Raw genomic sequence first — 1,809 nt, 5'->3', positions numbered from 1 at the left:
TTGGTCAAACTGGGAGAAAAGAGAATTAGGGAAATGACCAATTGATGTTTGTTTCTTGGAATTTTTGGGAAAACATCCCATGCGCAATGCCTCATCGCACGCTCGCCTCCCCCAATGTTGATTGTTCCTGACCAGAAGAGCGCATGTATGAGGCCCTCCCCCAGCGCAGCCCTTGAAGAGCATTTACTCAGTGAGTGCAAGAGGTTTAGTTGAAACAGCAATGGGGAGGTCAGCGCCCAGGGAAGCGAAGGAACAGCAGGCTCCTTCCAGCAGCACATCGGGATGGGAGCCTGGGACACAGAGGGGACTCCGAGACCGGGATTGATTCGGGGTGAGTTCAGGGAGAACCGGGGGCTGTTTGTAAGAGGCCGAGCGGAGCAGGAGCTGGTCCCGGAACTTGGAGTGAGCGGGCTGGGGGGAAGAGAGAGGCCTTTCTCGGGCTGTGTGTGGGCCTGCTGAGGGAGGCAGAGCGGGAAGAAGCTGCTGTGGGACATTCTTGTGGTTTGCAATCGTATAAACACGGATGGAAATTCATTATTTGGCTTCTGTTTCACGCTGAAACTGTTCTGCTGGAAAAGCGCAGCAGGTGAGGCAGCATCCAAAGAGCAGAAGAATCGACGTTTCAGGCATGAGCCCTTCTGTTTTACGCTGTTTAATGCGAATAGACATTGAAATAAAGGACCGTAGAAACAAATGTGATAATCCTGTGTAGGATAAATGTAGCAGGCACCGGATAAACGTCTCCAAGTATGTGAAATCGTGCCTAGTATTTGTTTTACAACAGTTAATATATTGGGAGCTGGACATTGAACTGTGTAATCATTCCATTTGTGGAGATGTCCATCTGTTGGTGAGTTTATTTTATCTCACTGAAATGTTTTAGAATTTGGGAAACAGAAAAAGACTGGAAGGAGCTCAGGTCTCGAGTGGTACCAGGATCTGCACTGTTCACCTTGCCCTGTTCAAAAACAAAGAATTATAATGATCATGATCTGAATATTGCATTGATCATTTGATGTCTTCCTACTCAGCTGCTAGTGATGTACAGGAGCTCTCTCTTTTGTCTTTCTCCAGGCAAATATTTGATGGATCAATCCAAGTGTGACCAGCTGCTTCTCACACCCAGCAGGTATGTTACCACTGTCGGAGAGGAGAATGTCCTTTCCACTGTCTAAGTGGATTGAGTCAGACACACATTGAGCTCCATTTCCAGAAGTACACATTCAATCCAAGAGTTAAACACAACTGATGATATATAAATGTATATTATTTTGCCCTGTTCTCAGTGTTTACCACCTCAGTGACAGTAAATTCCATTATTCAAAGCCAATTATCATTCATAAGATCAGAAGCAGGTTAGCCTGTATGCTTATCAATACAGATTTATGAGCTGCATTAAATTCATATGTAGATTTGGCATTTTTAAAGTTACAATCAATTTGAACAAACCGATCATGGTGTTACATGGCTATAACAAATATATGAAGTGTATATTTGAGTGCAGATATAGAAGCAATGTTGGACATTTGAGTAATTGAGCAGAACAAAATTGTTCCAGGATTTGAACATCTTTCCTTCAGTAAGGTGTCCAGAACAGAACAAAAACAGCCTGGGTAACAGAAGGCCAACCTCCCTTTGTCAAATGTATTTCTAAATTCAGCGATTGTTGCCTGTAAGGTGTAACACACATACAAAGAAATACCCAACAGAACAAAGATGCATCTCCAACATGATCTAATATTCTCCATTCAATACTTGTGCTGTCACCGGAATTAATTTATTTTCTGCTCTCTGCTTTGTATTGGGTGT

At 43.4% G+C, this 1,809-nt stretch overlaps 1 long non-coding RNA gene across 1 annotated transcript in view; it reads right to left on the bottom strand.

The window, feature by feature from the left end:
* Positions 1-778: 778 nt before the first annotated feature.
* Positions 779-1,809, bottom strand: part of LOC122544669 — a 4,244-nt gene continuing 3,213 nt past the window's right edge. The window contains exon 2 of the long non-coding RNA XR_006310431.1: positions 779-958. This is a non-coding gene — a long non-coding RNA (uncharacterized LOC122544669). The remainder of the gene's footprint in view (positions 959-1,809) is intronic.

This window comes from Chiloscyllium plagiosum, chromosome 50, assembly GCF_004010195.1.
Source record: "Chiloscyllium plagiosum isolate BGI_BamShark_2017 chromosome 50, ASM401019v2, whole genome shotgun sequence".
Classification (NCBI taxonomy): domain Eukaryota; kingdom Metazoa; phylum Chordata; class Chondrichthyes; order Orectolobiformes; family Hemiscylliidae; genus Chiloscyllium; species Chiloscyllium plagiosum.
The sequence above is the reverse complement of the archived record's forward strand: the minus strand, read 5'-3'. Positions and strand labels throughout refer to the sequence as shown.